The sequence below is a fragment of the Periplaneta americana genome, chromosome 13 (assembly GCF_040183065.1).
Source record: "Periplaneta americana isolate PAMFEO1 chromosome 13, P.americana_PAMFEO1_priV1, whole genome shotgun sequence".
Taxonomy (NCBI): Eukaryota; Metazoa; Arthropoda; class Insecta; order Blattodea; family Blattidae; genus Periplaneta; species Periplaneta americana.
The window spans coordinates 47,193,747-47,216,022 of NC_091129.1; the positions used below are offsets into that span (position 1 = coordinate 47,193,747).

At 32.6% G+C, this 22,276-nt stretch overlaps 1 long non-coding RNA gene across 1 annotated transcript; it reads left to right on the forward strand.

The window, feature by feature from the left end:
- Window positions 1-910: 910 nt before the first annotated feature.
- Window positions 911-21,466, forward strand: LOC138711563 (uncharacterized). Its single transcript, XR_011335384.1, has 3 exons — window positions 911-1,040; window positions 14,873-14,940; window positions 21,122-21,466. It is a non-coding gene; the product is annotated as an uncharacterized lncRNA (long non-coding RNA).
- Window positions 21,467-22,276: the final 810 nt, after the last annotated feature.

The window sequence follows — 22,276 nt, forward strand, 5'->3', positions numbered from 1 at the left end:
TACTACTACCACTACCACTACCACTACCACTACTACTGAGGAGTTTTACTTTTTCAGTATAATAATTTTTACTATTGTTTCAGTGATACCGGTTTATGTACAAGTCATTACAGTTAGTTATGGTATATTGCCATCAGTTTAGTGTTTTAAAAATGTTGGCATATTATCAGCATCTTGCTAATCAATATTAGAAGAAAGACTTATAAAACTCTTTCTTTCCAAATAATTAAATGTAATTGAACAATAATACATAAATACTTGAGTGCATTATTTCTATTGTTATTAATATTAAAATCAAGTGTAACTTGAAAAAAGAACGATTTATTTAAAGTCAAAACAACGTATCTACAACACAATCTTTTTTTTTTCTTACGTAACACTTACCTTAAACACAAAAATTGTTGAGCGGATGTAAACAACAATGTAGCGAATGTAATAACAACGAGTTATGATATATGTAGCACACAATAACATAGGCGGTAACTGTGATAGTGTTTCAGTTGTTGCAAAACTTCTTTTGCATTTATCTCAAAACATGAATTTTGTAGATACAGTACGACATGACACAAAGAATTGATTTATTTTCACTTTACAAGCAACAAAGAAAAACGAATTTTTGTCTAACATTCTCCTGCAAATTTCGCTTCGAAGAATACGTTAAAAATATTGACCTTGTCTATTGAGTTCCATTGCTGCTTAAATATTTCAAAATACTTTCCTAAATGAGTAATTCCTAGGTTCTTTCGAAATCTAGTCTTGCTGGTATTGCATATTGAATGAGTTTGCGAAATATCTATAGAATATTTATGAGACAAGAGAGTAAATTATTGCCAAACACGTAATCATTGTTCATAGACCAGTATTAAATATATAAGCGATATGAGGTATACATAAATAAGTGCCTAAAGGAACCTAAAGGAACTACACCTGTCAGTCGGGCTATTTCTGTCAAGTGGCCAAGGCAACCAACACTTTAACAATGGTTAAGTTATCCATTCCTACGTTGGTACTTGCTTGTGTAGTACTCTTTATTTGCTCAGGTAAGCTTACATTTATAGAATGATATTTACTTTGTTTATATTTATATGAGAGGTACAGTTACCAAGTAATGATTGGATAGTAATGGCGGAATGTTGGCAAGATAATTTCATTAACATATAAAAGTCTGTAGCATTTTGTCATTGGAACTCTTTTAAGTGTATTTAATTAGAGCTAAATTCTTACCTCTGGCTTGGGAAGTCGTCAATGTAATCATTACAATGTCGAAACATATGCTAGTGCACTTGGGAAAGCAAAACGGTTATCATGGAATGGAAATATTAAGATTTGTTGCCGCCAAAGAAGGCTCAAGTGAAATCATCTGACATAAGGCAATGGGACGAGAAGGCCCAACTTAATAGATTACACCCAGAAAACATGAAAATGCAGAACATTTAAGTAGCCTTTTGTAACAAGTTACAATTTTAGAAACCTTAAAATTGTCTAAAGAAAAGGCATTTCTTCATGAAGAATTAACACAATATTTCTTACTAAACTTCACTGGGAAGTAACCAATTACCAAACACTCTACTGTATACCCGAATTTACTTCCATGCGTTTATCACATTTGTGGACCGCTGAAGAAAAATTTCGATTTTGGTTTGAACGTTCCTCACGACCAGTGTTACCAGACGTACATACAATAACAGCGGTATACTCACGCAGTAGTTTTGCCATTGGTAATGCAAAACATCCAATAATTTTAGCTGTAATGAAAATTTCAAAATTTTCAAGTTACATAATGTTTCACGTTACAATCAGAATTACAGTCTAGTATAAAACTAGCCTACGTCTCCAATGGATTCTGTTGATAACTATTGGAAACGGAAAAAGAAACGCGTGTGGAACAATGGATGTTTTAGTCATGCTTAGATTCATGAATTACACAGAAGAAGTTATGAGCTCCAATGGCTGTATTTAGGATCATATTAAATTTACACTTGCGTGAGAATTACTGTTCTAACTAAACGCTTCACTTTCTGTATCACTATTGAATTATTAAGTTGATGTACAAGTTCGTATCGTTTTTGTTCGTTGGGAGATTGTTTATCGTTTGTCATTTGTGACTTATTTGAAGTGTTGTGCTTGTAAATTTCCTTGTAAATCTGAAGTAACTTTACGCTATTTGTGGACTAGATGTAGTGTCAAGTATAAAAAAAATATGAAGACTTCAGATATATTCTTCTGCGTGAATATAATAGAGGAGCAAAGGCAGCGGTGGCGGCTCGAAACATTTGTGTCAACTGCATGGAGAGTGAGATCGGGGAAAGCAGTACAAGAAAATGCTTTTGTCGCCTAAAAGATTTGCCACGATGAGGAAGAACTTCTGAATGTTTAAGTCTATGATTATCCACGTCAGTCAACACGAGAAATGGAAAATGTGATGGATTTTGACCAGTCAACCATTGTGTGACATTTACATTCCATGGGAAAAATTCTAATATCTGGTTTATGGATATAGAACAGTTTAAATAAAAAAAACATAAATCTGCTAGTAGCCATTTGTGTTTCTCAGTTTACTCGTCATTTGTTAGCTCATGAACAACATCGACAATTCCTATCCAAGACTGTTACTGTTGACGAGATTCGGCATCTTTATAACATTATGAAAAAAAAAGAAAGAAATAACTGAGCCCTAAAGAAAGCAACGCCCCGTACAAAAGTTGGTGTCCATCCACACAGGATGATGATATGTGTTTGGTGAAATGAAGACGGCGGAAAAGAAAAACTACCTCAACGTTAGCAGAGAGTCATGAATAATTTAGGAGAGTATATTAATAAAAGAATTTCTCTCTTCTGTTCATCTAAATATATTATTTACTATATTGATATAACTACTTTAAATTGGTAATCAACCTATGTAGATCAATGTATGTGCAGTAGACTTAACCAATCATTATTTATATTTTCACAAGTACCTATATATAAAAATGTTCTAACATTGCAACATTGTCACATATCTCTCATGTAGAGCGTTTTTTTTCAATAACTGCTGAGTCAATGTTGCGTACTAAGAATGTCAAATTAGAGGTACTGCTTTTCGTATCAAATTATACTTCCGATGTTAAATTCTATTCTTAAATGTTTCATAGAGATTATTTAATATAACTGATTTAAATAAAATTAAGTGGATTTTAATTTATGTTTGAATGAATAAGGTGTTTTCGAATAAATAATTACGTTATGTTATTTTCAATTCTAAAATATTTGCATGTACCCAAAGCTATTGTGACTCTGGATGTGTACATACATTCATAGTGTTCCGCCCAAGGGCACGTATTTCAGTGCAAACCCAATTTTCCCCCAATCCTTCCTAATTTCCACCTTCCTCCTTGTCTCCACTTTATGATCTATATATCTTAATGTCGTCTGTCATCTGATATCTTCTTCAGTCCCGAACTCTTCTCCAGTCCACCATTCCTTCCAGTGCATCCTTCAGTAGACAGATTCTTCTCAGCCAGTGGCCCAACCAATTCATTTTTATCTTTGTGATCAGTTTCAGCATCAAACACAGCTTCATTCTTTAGTGTGTCCATTTCACACAATCCATTTTTCCCCATATTCACATTTTAAATGCTTCTATTCGCTTCACTTCACAGTAATTATATTTACAGGGTGATTCAAAACTTATGTGAAAGAAGAATATGGTAATAAAGGGTACTAAAGCAAATACTTTACATTAATCAATGTGTGACCTATTTGGCACCGGTTCCACGCTGCACTTGTTTTAGTGTTGTGACTGTCACATTGTGATCGTTTGTTATTGTATGCTCTTTGATTCGTCGTTGCCTATTGTTTTTAGGTACATTTATTGAAATCTCAGTCATCAGAGAGTCAACATTAAAATAATGGAGCGGTAGGTCCTGAGATAACTAGCCGACATTAATTTGGTTTTCGCATCAAAGCGCAGTAATTACCCAGTTCGCAAGTTGTATGTTGTTCATTGGTGAAGCAACTTTCACAAGGGATGATATTTTTAACACACACAACCAGCACATTTGGGAGCTAATAAGTGCGTAGTCCATTCCAGTCAGATCTCATGAGGTGCGATTTAGTGTCAATGTTTGATGATTAACGACACACTACTCGGTCCACATATCATGCCATATCGCTTAAGAGGAGATAATTAGAGAGACTTTTGTAAAACATCCTCCCCATTTATTGGAAAAGGTTGACATTTGATGACGGAATAGTGAACAAGATCCCGTCCCATAGCCAGCAATATCAGCATTCTTAATCCACTTGGCTTCTTGTGAGGACATGTGAAGACTTTAGTGTATACCACACCTTTAGATCATGTCGATGATATTCCACGCATTGTCGACGCCTGTAACACCATACATACTACACCTGGCATTTTTGAGGAGATGCGGCAGTCAATGCTTAGACAATGTCAGTATTGTTTACAAGAAAGGAGGTTAGTTCTAAGCTCTTCTGTAATGCACAATTTGTTAAAAGACATTGTCTGTTGTTTTTCATTGAAAGCTTTGTCATCAAAGAATCGAACCACTAGCTCTTGAATGAATGATCGTCTACCAGCCACAACAATGAAATAAGTGTAGCGCCGTACCGGTTCGAGATACGGAACTCATTGTTGAATGAAATATCTTTGTTTCAGTATCCTCTATGTACTGTATTCTTCTATAACATAAGTTTTTAATCACTCTATATATACCTTTGCAGTCCACACCTGTGGAGTAACGGAAATGTTATGTTTTATTTAACGACGCTCGCAACTGCAGAGGTTATATCAGCGTCGCCGGATGTGCCGGAATTTTGTCCCGCAGGAGTTCTTTTACATGCCAGTAAATCTACTGACATGAGCCTGTCGCATTTAAGCATACTTAAAGGCCATCAACCTGGCCCGGGATCGAACCCGCAACCTTGGGCACAGAAGGCCAGAGTTATACCAACTGGAGTAACGGTCAGAGCGTCTGGCTGCGAAACCAGGTGGCCCGGGTTCGAATCCCGGTGGGAGCAAGTTACCTGGTTGAGGTTTTTTCCGGGGTTTTCCCTCAACCCAATACGAGCAAATGCTGGGTAAATTTCGGTGCTAGACCCCGGACTCATTTCACTGGCATTATCACCTTCATTTCATTGAGACGCTAAATAACCTAGATGTTCATAAAGCTTCGTAAAATAACCCAATAAAATTATATATATATATATATATATATATATATATATATATACATACCTTTGTATTCATGTTATTAATTTACATATGTGATATGTTCATAAATGTATAAAAAAATTATTTGCAGAAATACTGAAGTGTTGGAAGCAAACTACAATATAATGGCCCTTTAGATTCCGGTAACACTGCTTATAGCCCCTGTAACATATCTTCTGACACACGTGCACTATCCTTCCTAAATTATAGCTTCCGACATGTCCAAGTCATGCGGTTTTATAACGTACACTTTCTTTTTGATGTACAATCCAGAAAGATAAATTTAATTGGGATTAATTTCGGGCTTCTCGGCTGCCACTCAACACTTCCGCGACCCCCGAAACCCGACGAGGAAAATCATTGTCAAGCTATGACCGTGTTATCAACAAGATGTTGCAATGCCTCGCCATCCATGAAGTGCACTTCGTTCACATCGTCCCATATTGCATCAATGGGATGGACGAACATTTATAGCAAGTGCAGGGTCAGAGTAGTATAGCCGTGATGCCATTTTGATTATTTGTCTTTATTCTGGAATAGATTAATAAGTTGCAGTAATTATGCCAGATCACAGAACAGAATAAAGTATAAGAGTAAAATTGTTGAACTACATCATTATCTATGAACAAAACTGTATAGAAATGAAAGACTCACATAATTATGGACAAACCTACGGTTCACAGAAATTTTCGTAAAGTTTAAAGGACTCAAAATTGTTGAGATTTTGAAATCTATTTATTTCGTCAAATTAAACAATAACTGAAAATTGTTATTCTCAAAATGATAACTGAACTACTCGCATGTGAATATAATGTGAGTATTTCTGAGAAGAGAATCAAAGCAATGGCTTTCGAATGTACAAATCATAAAATATGCAAAATAATGATTAATAACAGATGAATAAAGCAGGTAAATAACTTCAATTATCTAGGATTCAACGTATCTTACTGTCAAAAGAAAGATATAAACATAAAATTAAATAGATTTTATAACATGTGCGGAACAATAAGAAGAACGTTAAAAAATAAAACACTAAAACCCACACAGCTAAAATTTTATAAAACAATGGTAGTACCAATGCTGACATACGCCTGCGAAAATTGGACACTTAACAGATCAAATAAAAGAAGAATAGAGGTAGCTGAAATGAAGTTCTTACGTTCGGTAGCAGGCTATACATTATTAGACAAGAAATATAATGAAGAGATCGGAACAGAATTAAATATTTTTAACTTGACAGAAAGAATTCAAAGTCTAAGATCTAATTGGCTACAGCACATAGAAAGAATGCCACCCAACAGGCTCCCACTGATTTTACTCCACTACCAATCTAAAGGTAGAAGGAATGTTGGGCGTCCGATGGCAAGGTGGAGAGACTCGATCTCTTGATGTGGAAACAGGCCTGAGGCCTAATTCCATGATGTAGAAGAAGAAGAGTAACTGAACTTCGGAATAGTAGCATGGGAGTACGAGATACTACCACGGTGTGGAGATAAGAAGGTCCTCACGATTGAGTATCTAAAAAGGATTTCTTGGCTTATTATTAAGATCCGCAGAAAGAACCTTAAAGTCACACTTGAGGACGATAAGAAAGTAGTGGGCTGTTGAAATAGGCAATACTTTACCCAGAAAATATCTTACGGTCAGATTTTAGACATGATTCCTGACGAAGAAAGAATGATGTTTACTGTTATTAAAATTTTAATCACACACAAAACAGTAGTTGCATTAAATGATTCATATCTTCATATAAATATTCTCAAGTTCAACGACTGCATAGAGGGCATTACTTTCAACATTTTGCTTCAATTTACTAAAACCTAAACTTCATGTCGAATTCTCTAAGATACTGTAGTTCGTATTTGCATTAAATTATGTCCTCACAAAACTAAATGTCATCGACTGAATTATCAACCATGCATATCAATGGTATTATATATTAAGATTTGATTATAGCATAGTCTCACATTAGATTGTATACTTTTGCGTGGAATATAAACATGTATTTTTCTAAATAAATCGAAATTACGTACAATTGTGATTTATGTTTTAATTAAAATTTAGTCTATATACATCTTGATTACAGAACTTTTAACACGCGAAAGACACATAACACGTTTTCAGAAGTAAAATGTAGTTTCAATTAAGTAAACTTAGAAAGTTGATGACCAAGAACATAAATCTATACGTTTTATTTGAAAACAGTAAATTTATATATGAATTTTAAAAACCGAAAATGCCTAGCCTATATTACTTATGTGCAATAAAGAAATCTTCGCAAACATAAGGTGGTAATCCTGTTTGAAAATTTGCACACGGACAAATATTGAGAAACAAAATTTACCAGAAATTCTGGCGGTCATGAAAAATGTTAAGATATAAGGAAATTGTCTGAAAAATATTTTAAAACGCCCGATTATAATAATACTGCAGTGATCTTCTAAAGTCTAAAGTCACATTTTTATCTTCAGAAGTTAAGCATAATTATGAAATTACTATTCAGTTGAATAACTATGATACACTCTTACCTGTTACTTGTAAGGAAGTCTACTACCTACTTCTTACAGTAATCCAGTGTGATGAAAAATTCAAATTCTCAACGTGATGATCTAGAGATGTGAAGTCTAACAAATTAGTCATTAAAAATAATAATAGTTCCTTGACTTTGGAATCTATTATGTGTATTTTAACATGTAACGGTAATTGTATTTTTGTCTTTCTATCACGACAACTATCCTCATCCGAATTTGGTAGTGATGATTTTACAAAAGTTCACCTATAAGTTCTAAGTGATTTCTGTAGTTTTAATGAGTATATTAAATTATAACGCTGTGTTAATTTTATCAGTGTGCAGTACAAATAACCATTTAACTTACATTTACAATAGTTTTCTTATAAGTATAAACATAAAATAATCTAATAATTTACAATTCATGTTGTTTTTTTCAGATAAATATATTATTGAGTAATATAAACAATATTAATTGGTCAATCTTATGACTTATCACTATTTTATGGTTTATTAACACGCATTAATGCATACTAATAATATTATTGAACAATAGGTATTAATAATTTCAAATTATTCAAATCTGCTTTACAGGGAGCTTCACCTGAAAGACTAGATTTGAAGGTATTAATGTTTTCCCTTTCTTTGGCCTCATCAAATAAATTTATTTCGTGATATCTAATTGTGATAAGTTACAGTGTTATTAAATTTGTGTTCCATCCCCTTTCATTATAACAATCTATCAATAATTAATAAGTTTATGTGTTGGTATGGTGTTAATTCACGATCGTTTTGTATATATTTTTATATAAAGTGATATCATTAATATCTAATTTCATTAAAACTTTCTATACAAATAATTATCGTTGTCATGTTATCATATCATACTAGTATTTGAAATCATAATTGTGCATACATAAAACTCACGTTACATTTATGGCTATCGTTTACATTTCTATTTTCTTTTACAAAAATTTAAAACCATTTGTCATTAATGCACGTGAAAGTTAACGACATAATTGTAAGTAGGCCAATATATCGTGTTATACGTTAATTATATAAATTTGTTAAAATTGTTATAATTGATGTCTTCTTTATATTGAGAAGTTGATGAAGTATTTCATATTTTATGTTAATTCAAGCATACTTGTTAGATGTTGGAGGTGTGCGGTATTGTGATTTTCTTGGATCAATTCTGTAAAAATACCGGTATATATTTATATTATATCTAATCATTATTATTATGAAGTGTAGTAGAATAAAATGAACTTTGTGATTTCAGTATAGCCGAATTAAAAATATGATAATGTTATTAAACCTTATATGTTTACGTTTCACCATTGGATTGATAAGTATTACTATAATCTTGATTATTTTGAAGTAGGTGTGTTTTCAAATTAGTATTTAATGCGAATAATCTGTAATGATATTATATTTGAACTAGTCGCTCGTGCAGCAAATGCTGCAAACTAAGTTCATTAGAAGTTCCAATAAATTTTTTTCTGATTAATATTCAATGAAGAATAAAAGTTATTTGCTTCCATACTAACGAAACATACTTCCTCTGAATGGTCCTTTTTATGTCAAATACTTTTCTCGAACCTACAGTATAAATCTTCAGTTCTTCAGTTTAAATGCAAAAACGCAAGTAATAATGTCATATTGGTCAGTGTGTTTTTCATGTGAGTGTAAAGAAGTAGCTATTTTAGTTCATTGCGGATTGCAGGTGAGAGTTAAGAAAATATCAGGTTTGCCATGCTTTTGAACAGTAGACATAGCATCTAGGTATAGCTGCTGCATGTTTCGTGAACTACCTTGAAATTTAGAGGACAGAATCAGTTTTTCTTGCTAAGAGATCTTGCTGAGATGAACGGGAGATTACAAAATTTTGTAGGTTTCTTATTTTGTCAGTAAGTAGGCCTAATATCTTTTCGTCTTCCATAGGAATTGTCATTTTTTGCACTTCCTCCAGACAATATTGGTCTATCAAATATTGCTGGATTAACTTGTGTTACTATAGAATGTTATGTTAGCATACGTTGAATCAATGATGTAACCTCGTAATGAATTTTTAAAGGTGGCAAATCAGAGACGAATCTAATGCTGAGATACGGAAAATGAGGCAAATGCTATATCAGAGTTGTAGAATTTCATATGCGCCCTAAATAAAATTGTTCATCGTAAATCATTAGCAGTTTCATTGTTTCATTTGTTGCTAGTTCCAGGAAATGAACTAACTCATCACGGCAGCAAGAAGTAAAATGACCTGCTATTCTCCCTACATGAAAATTATATGCTTGGCAGCGATCAAAAAAATCTAATCGATTAAACCAAATGATATGAAATTAATTTTGATGTAGTTTAAAGATGCAGCTAAAGAAAGGAAGCATGATTCAATTACTAATGACTCTTCCACAGTAGGCCTACTGCACTCTTACCAAGTAAATTAGAGAATCGCAAATGTGAATATTTACACCACACTGCCATTAATACAAGTAGGCCTATATAAGAAAAAGACCCACACCACTTGATTAACAACTATAAAAGTATTTAATTTTTAATAACAATATTGTTATCTTACGTAAGTTTTCTAGTTTTCAGAAACATATATTGCTAATATTATATAGCCGTTACTCAGTAAATTATAGAAATGAGGTATATTTTGAGATATTGTCTACGTCTATTTATATAATACCGTAAGGTTTCACTTTCATATAATCAATATAGATTTAATGTGTATAATTATAGACAAATACTCATTTCATTGTATTAATTATATTAATATTTCATTTTTAATGGTAATAATGTCACGTAACATTCTTAAGTTTCGTACTTTTTAATATCCAACACACAGCTGCACTCAGGAAATTACACACCATTGAATCAGACCTGTAAATTCTTTTCAGTAAGTCTTGGAGTTTTAATAATTAATATGGGAGAAAAATTACACAAATGAAGATCAACGTATTGGAATTGTGATGTCAGAGAATCTGAGCTCTAAATATGTCAGCAGTCCTGCAGGTCATGGCCTTCGTGATTATTGTAGTGTGTAGCCTATGTGTTTTGTTTTATCTTGAAAAACTATTACTTCTTAATACTGAAAATAGTCGTATATTTGAAAATACGAAAATTATGTAGGGAAATTAACATTTCTCTGAAAACTACTATTTTTCCGCATATCTTTGGATTCCAAGTTTAAAAATGAGTGATCATTCATTAAAATCCGTTCAGCCGTTTTCCCATAATTTCCATTACCAATTATATATAGATATTATTAGCTCATATTATTATATAAATTTTGTTGTCATGATAACTTGGGTATATATTTTATTGAAGTTTGACATCCTAATGAACTTACGTGTGCATATGGTAAACGTGTTGCGTTGAAGTCTTTTTACGTCCAGATGCTATGATGTACTAATTGTAGTTGAATGAGTCTGTTGGTATCGGGTTTGCGTATTAATACTATGCGTAAATATTTGAGGTGTATAGTTCCAAAAGTCGACATCTGCCATTTTTATGAAAAATGAGTTACGATCATTTCTTATATCATTGGGTTGAAATACATTGGAAAAACACTATTTCATCCTCCAAAACTCGATATTTCTAACATAAATCAAGCTTTAAAATATGGAGTTTTTTTTCCAAAACTCGACTTATTTTGTTAATGTATTGTTCCAAAACTCGACATATGCCGTTTATTCCAAAGTCCGACATTTACATTTCCATTGTGTGAACTATGAAGGCCAGTAATGTTCCAGAAGTCGACATCTTTGCTCAAGACAAAGAACGTGTGTGATTTCTTTATGCCATTAGTGTTTTCTTTTAGAATATCATAATTCTTCAGTGCAAGGAACTTACTGGGAAAATCGACAATGGAACTTTAGCTGAATAAGAATATGCTTAATTATATTGGTACTTCAGAGCTGTGCAGATTTTTACAACGTGTTGACGTGTTGTGTGCGCTTCTTATAGATGTAAAATTTTCATACAAATTTCGCCTTCAGAGCCTGGGTTTGGAAGAAAGAGAGTCGGTGATACAAAGAACTAGACAAAACACAGAAAAGGGATAGGAAGTTAAGTTTTATGCTAACTATAATGTTTGTCTTTACAGTGATTGTTCGATGCTTGCCTGTATTTGATAATTTTTTGTATTGATTATTGGTGGCTACTCTCTCAGAACTCAAAACTTTATCCATAAACCAATGAAGTTTCCTAACTCAGCTTGATATCAACCACTTTTACAAAGTGTTTTACAGCGTCCCTAATAAGTTGGTTCAAGATGAATTCATACCGAATACACAACAGCTGATTATCCTGAAACATATTTTGTTAACAGCACAGTGAGATATCAGGGGATGGGAGCAGGTCGTGTTCTACCAGTTTACCGACAAACTTTCTTAAAAATCTTACAGTGTCAAAGAATTGGGTGGGACTTCTACTTAAGTGGCATTTAAAAATTGGACTTCCGTCAGTAAAAAAAGATGAGAAGATGATACATGTAGCAAGAAATGTGAAATAAAATGATATGCTATGAAAGACTTCATCGAACAATTAGGTAAAATGAGTCACTCCATTTCCTCCATACCTACGGATAGAATTTTTATGGAATTGAGAAGGAGGCAAAGAAGATGAACATTATGGAATCCGAAGATTACTGCAATATCTTCAACAACAATGACACCATAAACGAGTTAAGTATAGACTTTCCAGTTTATGACTGGAAAACGAATATACAAACTGGTTTGAAAACACTAAATGGCTGGCATTTCAAACTAAAATTCCGTAAAAGAATCAAGATAAAGGAATAAAAAATGGAGTTGCGATAAGGAGTGAACAAAACTATAGAAGATTGTAAATTTGTATAAAGGATTTTGAAAAAGGGGAAAACATGCTCTGGATGGAAAAACCACACTTGCACAAAAACACATGCATAAACTATAAGGAAGAACTAAGTAATGTTAACAAATTACTTAAAGAAATGTTTAAGATAACTGGAGAGACATGGAAACTTTGGAATATTGCAAGAATATCATAGACCGTATTTTTAACGAGGATGAGTATGAAGAAGATTGACTATCTGTGAACCACAGGGAGAAGAGAATTTCAGGATTTAAAATGTACGCTTAATGAAGGTTAAATATAATATTCTGATTATATATATATATAAATGACAACTGTTTATTATATTCCATGGATTCAATAAAATTAATAGCTTTTAGTATAAAATGTGGATTATTTATGGGAAATAATGTTATTGGAATTTCCAAAGCCGACATAAATTTTGTTGTTAGTTCCAAAATCCGACATATATTTTCTTGTTAGTTCCAAAATCCGACATATGCAATAGTTAGTTCCAAAACTTGACATGTCCAAATTTAATAATCTAATAAGTATTACAAAAATACATACTTTTAGTTCAAACATGTAATTTTATCCTTAGCTTTACTATTAAAGACTATTATAAAAATTTCCTGCACATCTCAACACTGGAAATACTACAGATAGTTTTTTGGTTTTTTCTCTAAACCACTTTGAAAGCAAATGTCGGGTTTTGGAACCTGAAGTTTAGAAAAGTTTCATTGATTAAAGTTTTCTCACTGTTATAGTATTTTAAAATGTAATATACTTCTCCTACATTGATAAATGTATTATGGTTGTAAGTTTTTAGGTTTTTTATGTGTCTTTGCATAAGTCTAATTAGTGTCCTGTATTAACTAAATGTGCTGCGTATTAGAATTATAGTCTGGCCTGGCGGAAGAGAAGGCCTACTGGCCTTAGCTCTGCCAGATTAAATAAATTATTATTACTATTATTATTATTATTATTATTATTATTATTATTATTATTATTATTATTATTTGTTTTTATTATATGTCTCAAATCACGAATGTGTTCTTTGTATCTTGTTTTGAAGTTACGTTTTGTTTGACCTATGTATTTTTGTCCACATGTATTACATTTTAACATGTATATATTCTTTTGTTAAGTTTATCCATATTGTTTAATGCGTTATTGATGTTATTATTTAACATATTGTTTGTTTTGTATGTTATGTTTATATTTTATTTATTAAAATGTTTCAGTTCTTTGGATATAACTTATATTTATTATAATTGAGCGATGACGAAGTTTTTGGTTTTTTATTGTTTGATTTTGTTAGTTTTATGTTGTTTTTCTCTTTGATAGAGTTATCTTGTTTGTAAGTTAATTTATTAACTGATGTATTTTGCAGCCATTTCATTTTCTATATTCAAAAATGTGCGAATTGTTTTTATTTATTTATTCTTTGATATCTAGTGGTACTAACCTCTATATTAAATAATTGAACATGCTTAATTTTTGTGTTCGTGGACGTGTGGAATCCATATGTACACTATGCTTCGTACGGCTTGCTTCTCTGTAGATGTCATAACTTAGTTCATTTGTATGTTTCATTATGTTAATGTTTATAAAGGTTATTGAATTATTTGCTTCATTTTAAGTTCTTGTGCAATTTATTCAATTAATCTACGATTGAATTATGTGTTGATTTATTATCGTAAATAATGAGGTTATCACCTACAAATCTCTGATATGATTTAATGTTGTGGTTACTTAAAATTTCATTGATGTTGTTATGATCTCAAGTATGATATAATAACACGACAATTAGATATTAATGATATTACTTTGTACAAAAAAATATACTGTACATGCAACTCATGAATTAACATCATACAATATATATATATATATATATATATATATATATATATATATACTCATTAATTATTGATAGATTTTATAATGAAACTGGATGGAACACAAATTTAATAACATTGTAAGTTAGAACAATTAGATATCACCAATTAAATGTACCTGATGTCAAGAAATACGAAAACGTTTATACATATTGTTCAATAACTAACATGTATTAACGCGTGTTAGTGAACCACAAAGTAGTGATAATTTATATGATTGACCAGTTGTATATAGTTTATATTACATAAAAAGCATCATTTGTCTGCGAGATCCTAACTGGATTCAAAATTCAATATTCCACTTGTTCCCATTTCAGTGTTAAATATACAAATCCGATAAGTAATAAAATTGTTTACAGTGTCGTGATTTATTATAGGATGTCTATATTTTTGTTTTTGTTTAAGCAGGTTATTATGAAGTTAAGGCTCAAGAAGACTCTGGAGAAAAGTCAAGTAATGGCAATTTATTCCAAGAGGTAAGTTATTAGTTAAATAGACTACACAGATTTTGGTATGAATTCATGTTCTTGTGAATATCATTTTCATATTTCGCAGTGCGACTAGATTAAATATTTTTAAATATTCTGAACATTGTATACACAAAGATAGAACTACACAATACACCAAATTAACTATTAATTTGAGAAAAATTCGTTCCGGCACCGGTAATCGAACCCGAGACCTCACAGCTCTGCGCGCTGAGCGCTCTTTCTATCTGAGCTATACTGTGCGTCGTGTCCCGGTATAGCTCAGATGGAAAGAGCGCTTAACCTGCAGAGCAGAGTGGTCCCGGGTTTGATTCCCGGTGCCCGAACGATTTTTTTTCTCAAATTAATAGATATTTACAGTATGACTACTTGTAGTCAATGGTTATTCATTGAGGAATGCGAGGCCTGATATATGAATATCTATGTAAACACCAAATTAATTGACTCCTCTTTGGGCTGTAGCACCCAGGATTACTTGCGAAGTAATGATTGTTTTATTTATTTATTTATTTATTTATTTATTTATTTATTTATTTATTTATTTTTATTTTTATTTTTTTTTGCATTTATACCATAAATATTCCATTATCTTGTTGAATGAGATTTACTGCATAAAATTTGCAGTTGTGGTTGCTTTCAAAACTTAAAGAATTTTAAGCCTTTTGGAGGCGTTTGGAGGACACAAAATCCTTGAACTCTTTTCCTAATCTTACACTTACAAAATCGTCTACTTTTCATCTTGTGTTTCTCGCTTAATGTCTCAAGTTAATAATCCGTGTCGCTATAGCCCTTCAAGGCTCAGACCGACCAAGACCCTGTATCGTCCACCTGCCGAATCAGAGGTGGACGATCATTCAACCAGAGTGGAAGTACAGTATCGTGTGGTTAGCAATATTATCTCACCAGCTGTTATATCTGGTTTTCGTAACCGGATTTCGTTACTTGTCATAGCTCCCCAAATGCATCACGATGCTGGGTGGGCACCGATCCAATACACTAGCCGAAATTCCATGACAAAATTTCCGTCCTCTATGAGGACTCAAATCAACGCGCATTCCGTCAGCGCGCAGGATACCTTAGACCACGAGTCCACGGCGCGAATCATAGGCTCTCACCAATTTACGTTTCCTCTTTCGCATGCTTCTTCAGTTCGTGAACTATTCTTTTTTCATTTTTACTTCCGACATTCCAGTGAAATCGGAAATTGGATTTTTTTCTAATTTCAAATAATCTCCTGATTACTCTAATTCCTCGTTCCTGAATTGTTCTCCACTCATCCTACATTTTAAAAAATTCTCTACTTTGGCTATCGTTTTTTTAGGACTTACATTTTAATAGCACTGCTGCCATTGCTAAGTTAACAAGTATAATTGAAAATAAATTATGGATAATGATGATGAAAGTAATACTGACTTTTTTAATATTAATAATTATAATCGCCGAGCTGAATGATTTCAACTGTACTCAGTTTTGTGCACTTGAGGCTGGTACAAACATATTTTAAGAATTAAACATTAAATTAATTTAGCACAAGTAGGAAATCTGCATTATTTGTAGGAATTGACAGGCACATATCCATCTTAAGATCAACGAAATGCCAATCGGTTTATACTGTATAAGATTTCGTCTCCAAACCACGCAGTTAAGCTCGTTTCCTAGTGTAACATGCAAGACCTGGGTGAATCCAAGTGTATCGCTGGTTTGCTTGTGAATAATTTTATTTTTTTTTTTAATTTCTGACGAGTTATGATATTTTTAAAAATAAATGGAACATAGAACTGGAACATGTGACTTGTGAGATAGCCACCGCTATGGAGTAAGGGTTAGCATGTCTCACCGTGAAATGAGCTGGTGCGAGTTTAAATCTTGGTTGGGATCAGTTACGTAGTTGAGTTATTTTCTGGCGTTTTGTCTCAATTCAACAAGAGCAAATGCTGGGTACTTTAGGCCCTTTACTCATTTCCATGGCATTGTTACCTTAATTTCAGTTAGACGCTAGGTAACAATTGCTGTTCATAAAGCGTCGTGAAATGACCTAATTAAAATACTTTTGAACGGTTTAAGAGACAGTTTGAAATATTTACATTCACTGAGTTCTGCAACAGTATATGATAATAATAATAATAATAATAATAATAATAATAATAATAATAATAATAATGATAATATGCCTTTTCACTTTTCGTTTAATATTCTTACACTTTTCCTACTTATTCTGTAATCTATTTTCAATTTGCATACCTAGAAAACAGCGCGTCTCATAGGTTATGAACCGCTTCTGAACCTTCTCTGCAAATGTACTCGTAAACTATGTCATTGAATGAGCTGCTATTTCTGTTTCTAGCAGGAATTTCGTATTTTTATGTAGTTTGGAATATATTATTTTTTTTCACATGCAGCAGATATTTTTCACATTTTCAGTTTTTCAATAATCGTCTAATAACATTTTCATAGGTTCCTAAATTAAATCCAACAATATGAATTGAATTGATCTAATTGCAATACACTAAGTGCGTCATATAATATACATTCATTATCAAAATTTTAGTTAAGGATTTTCTGGTGACAGTGATGTTATGGCAGACTTTGCAGTGCATATACTTGACTGTTCTTGTTATTATCTAAAAGAACTAGAAAAACCTGCTTTAGACACTTACTTAAGGCGCTCGTTAAGTTCAGAACAATGTGAGCGATATACCCTTACAAAACTATGTAATATGTTCCGTTAATTATACAAACTTTTCAATAATTGGATAGATAACCTTCTTTCAAACACTTTTCCTTAAGAATCCCATGGGCTAGGACGCTTCGTTTCAGTCCAAGACGGGTTTAATGCTACCACTCAGTTTGTTTACTTCATCAGCGCAGTATCATTGTTTGACCCGGTTTGTTTATTACCTGAGCTCGATATCATGCGTTAAAACAATTTCATCAAATACTCTCTAACAATAACAGTGGAAAGCTTATTTGTTTAGCATTGCAAGCGACGGCGAAAAGTGACTGTGCTATTATGTAGCGGTTTGGATTGTTGATACATTCCTTGCGGCGTGCTGGGTTACGTGAGAAAAAGCGAAGAGGTGTGCATTTGATGTCGTCAATAAGAAAAAGTAAAGCAATGGTATTGTTCAGAGTCACAGTGTCAACAACATTTTGAATTAATAAGAAGTTACAAAGTTATTGGAATAGACATGAAATGACACAATTCTCGAATTTTCAAATGTAATTATGATTTATTTGTGCATGTCTTTAGAAGCTTTTATACTTCGCCTATTTCGTTTCTTAGCTAATGGTTAACCATTTTATTTGTGATGTAACAATTTATTAGCACATTGAAATATTTGTCGGTGAAGATACTGGCACAGTCGCTGCTTTAGGGATAACGTCTGTATCTTGTATGTTATCTATTACATCAAGCAGATGTGATTTTAAAATCTCTGCAGGCATGATACCTTTTGATAGAAAATAACCTATGGTTTGCTTTAAATTTTTGCACATTCCTCGAATAATGAAAACCATTGCAAGTGGTACTTCTGAAATTTTTACGTCAGTTGAAGTTTGTTGATTAGGTCTATCTATACCTAATTCAATGAATCCCTCGAAGTGTGTGCTTTAGCTTTATAAGTTATACTTTCCTTCAAAGACATTTCATCTACTACAGTAATAGTTAGATAGAATATCCGATTTTTTAAAATAATGAATTGTAAAATGGTGGGATTTAAACCGGGGCCTATACCAAATTCACGAAGTCAATTTTGGAGAGATCTAACTGTTGATAAACATAACTTTCTTCTTAAAAATATTTAGCCTTGAGATGAGCAGTAACGGAATGTTGCGGTAAAACGTTTGTCGTAACTGGAATACCGTCTTCAAATTTCCTTCTTTTTAAGCGTACTTGGGGCTAATGAATTCACCATCTTAAAAAATTTTACTTAAATCGGCGTTTGAATTTGCTTTGTTCGGAGGTGTTATTTACACTTGAGAAATGTTTATCCTTTAGGAATTCTTGCATTATAAAAAAATGAACTTTATTTAGTGAAATATTAATAATGCCTTCAAAGTATAGAGCTAGGCAAATTATTTTGACCGAATAACTACCTGAATCACTTATTATGAAAAAAAAAAAAACATGAGTCTATTTTCTTCACAAAATTAACAATTCACATTTTATGTTACGCGTCCCAACGCACACTGGTTGGTTAAAAAAAAGTCAAGACTTTCAGTTTTTGTACACGGAGAAACTATAAAGAAATTGTGTTTAGTATGAAGAAAATGAAGCAGATTTATGCAGTTTGGTAACTGATTCAGATAACATACAAAATATTATGTAATTGCTAATGTACTATCTAATTACATGGTAAAGAAGTATCGTTCGTCATTTCTGTCAGAGAACTCAGAGCCTCTTCAATGCAAGATATTAATAAGTTTCTCCCGGGCCTTCCCGGTTCTTTCAATGTGTTTTGATTTTGATCCATATTTTAGGTAGAAGGAGCTGTTAAATTTAGTGAAGGAATAATTATTACATTCAGTCTGTTATTAAAAACAAAGTATTAAAAAGTAACAGTCCTACGACTGATTTTAAACTTCGGTATACTTTCCCAATTTATTACACTTTATTTTTACTTACCTCTCATATTCCAAATCATTAGTTATTGAAGTCGATGATCTAAATAGAGCTGAATATATTCTGTTATTTTTGTACAATTATTCTGTCCCTCTAATCCAAACTTTAGTCTAGGACTGTTGATGTTTTTAATTAGTGTTCACATTTTGCTTAAGATATTGCTTGTGTTTTGTGTTTTAAAGAATTTTAGATAAGGCCGCAAATAGCGATAGTAGCTGACGCGCCCTATTAAACCTAACTAACGTCTAGGACTTCAGGCCTTGTTCTTTGCATTTATTTACCTATATGGGCATAGCATACCTAAAAGACCAAAGCAAATAGAAGAAGCAGCAGTAATAGTAATATAATAATAATAATAATAATAATAATAATAATAATAATCTTGTAATAGAAAAGTAACATTCTACTGGTGTTTACATGACTGCTTCATATCTCCATCTTTTAGAAATCTGAACAAAGATCTGGCAGCTTTTGCTAAGCGCAGTTTCTAAAACAAACAATTCCACATTTAACTGACATTATGTGCAACTATAATGAGAATAATCCTTGCGACATCACGTGTTTGTTGAGGAACAAAGCTCATATCGCTGTTCATCGCGCTAATCGTCACGTTATTCTCGCTGCCTACAATCACTGCCGCTAAATAGCAGTGGTGAGTCATTCGCCACTTTTACCGTGAACTTTCCAGTATTATCATTGGAGAGTATTTGATTTCATTGCCTTTGGTTTATGAAACACCTGTTGACTCTGAAGAAGATCTTGCAACACGTATTGTTTGCGCAGCAGTTGAATTCAGGGAAATGCCTTGCGTCTTTGAGGGGGTACGACAAAGTATGGCATGTCGATACAATGCTTGCCTGGAAGTCAATGGATTTGAGTTCCATCACTTGTTGTAGTGATTAGGCATAAAGCAATGTGTGCATATTGCTAATTTAAGAATGAAGTGAGTGTTTTTCTTTACATTTGTTTTATTTTGTTTTTGTTTTTCTGCATGTTTGAATCAATAAATTGTGGCTGTAACATTAATGACTTGTTGATTTAATTTTCATGTAACTAATTACTTCAGTCCCTTCCTGTACGATCGAACCATGTAAAGATATAAGCCCCTCTTGCTCTGAAAGGAAGTGTCGCAGTCCATGGGTTCCTTAACAAAAACTGTTTGAAAGATGGTTATCTATCCTATCCCAAAGTTTGTCGTCTAATTTAGAAACACCCTATATATTATTTATAGAAAATCAATAGAAATAATTGCTAATTAAAGTTTTTCCAAAATATATACATCTTTCAAAATGAAGCAGTACAATATTCTTAACGGAGTGCTAATGTTAATATTTTGTGAAGCGTCCATTGAGCAAGAAGATAGTATCGCTTCTTCAGTTGTAGCTTCTGAATCTCTTTGTCATATTTTCAATTCCATATGGTCGGTCTGTATACAACAAAACACAATAATGTTACTTCTTAAAAGCAAATGAGAATTTGCATTTATCTATGTACGTTACTTCAATTTTTACGGAATGAATTTTAATGAAAATAACGCTATATTTTCAGATTGTAGATGCACTGAAGTCTTTGGTTGGAGGACTTGAGGGAATCTTAAAACTTCCTGGGTCGCTATTAAGCAACATTTTCAAATTGCTTAACTTGTAATATGAAGAGGAATAAAAAAAATATCACATTTCAACGGATTGGTAATAGCCGAATGGATGTTATACGTAATTAGAGATTTCATCGAGAACACATCTGAAATATTCATCGGAAGTGGACAACTGTCACTGTCCAAATCTTCAAGCTATTCTGTTTACAACTCGTATATAAATATTTTCATTTCAAAAGTTACATTGAAATTATGGTATTATATGTTTTGTAGAAACAAATAAATTTGAATTGCAATTACTTGTCTTCAAAATATTATTTGTATGTTACACTTTTCTTCACTAATAGATTCCTCTTTTCAATGTAAATGTACAGTGCAAACATGTCATTATTCCACATTTTCAACATCCTCTTTGAAAGGATAACTAATATAGCCAATTTAAACTTTAGAACGTAAAATCTGCCTGCTTTACGATTCATTTCGCGTGTTGACTTATAAACAAGCACCCGATGAGGGACGCGTGTGGACAGCTGCACTGTGCACCGCCTCTTCCACTCTACTTCCACGAGCGTGGAAACAGGCTGTGTGCACTGTAGATATGAAGATTAGAGCAAATACATTTCACTTTCCACTGTAAAAATACTAGTGTACTTACTGAAGTATAAGAAGATACAGTAAGTTATCGCAGTCATTAATATAATGCGGCCACATTTTCTTACTTTAGTCATACTGCACTGTAAGCATCACCTTTACGCAGACGATTTACAAATCTATATCCATACAACCCCTGACTCACTCAATGACGCAATACACAATCATAACGAGGATCTTGATTCTATATCTGCATGGGCCAGAATGTTTGGTTTGACTCTCAATGCAAGAAAATCACAAGCAATCCTAGTGGGACATCAACGTCTATTATGCAACATTACTCCTGCTTTTCCAGTCAAGTTAAACGACACAATAATCCCTTTTGCTTCCTGTGTTAAAAACTTTGGAGTTTACTTTGACACGCATTTAAACTGGAATTAACAAGTAACCCATATTATCAAAAAAGTGCTTTCCATACTACATTCCTTAAACAGCATTCGAAAATTCCTCCCGCTATC